Below are 668 nucleotides of genomic sequence, written 5' to 3'. Positions count from 1 at the left end.
GAGGGGTTGCGTAAGAAGCCTGGGGCGCTGCTGGTTCAGGCCAGTAGGGGGTGGGGCAAGAAGGGGCGGGGCTCCATCGGCTGGGGGATGCCGCGAGTACGACTGATGGATCCGAAGGGTGTGAGGCGATGAACCAAAGTTGACCCCAAGGTCTGAGCATGTGGGGCAGGCGGATGTAGGAGAGTAGCGTTTGGGATAGATCAGAAGTTTTGTTTTGTTTTGTTTTTTAAAATTATTTATTTATTTATTTATTTTTATTACATTTATTTATTGTATGTGTGTGTGGCCAGCTCAGCCCACCAGGGGGCGGGGCTGGCTGGAATGTGGTAGTGACACTACTTGTCCTGGGTCGAGGCCACCTGCTGCTAGCCCAAGGCCAGGCACTGGGGTCCGTGGGCGCCCTGGCCAGCCGCCCAGTGGTGCTAGTGTTTGGTGGAGAGCGCTGCGATGACCACGGGCCGTGGCGCTGGGGAGTGGGGGTCTGAGTGGCCAGTCGACTTCCCGGAAAGAGACATCAGAGCAAGGCGCCCTGCATGGAGCTTGCCAACTGGGGGTCCACGAGCTGCATAGGAGGGGGTAAGGGCTGGGAAGCTGCAGGGTCCCCCACCGGGGGCTCCTGAGCCAAGGGGTGAGAGACCTTGCTGAGGGTCGCACCTGGGCCCCAGGGA

This window comes from Octodon degus, unplaced genomic scaffold (assembly GCF_000260255.1).
Source record: "Octodon degus isolate 3935 unplaced genomic scaffold, OctDeg1.0 scaffold00037, whole genome shotgun sequence".
NCBI classification, from domain to species: Eukaryota; Metazoa; Chordata; class Mammalia; order Rodentia; family Octodontidae; genus Octodon; species Octodon degus.
The sequence above is the reverse complement of the archived record's forward strand: the minus strand, read 5'-3'. Positions refer to the sequence as shown.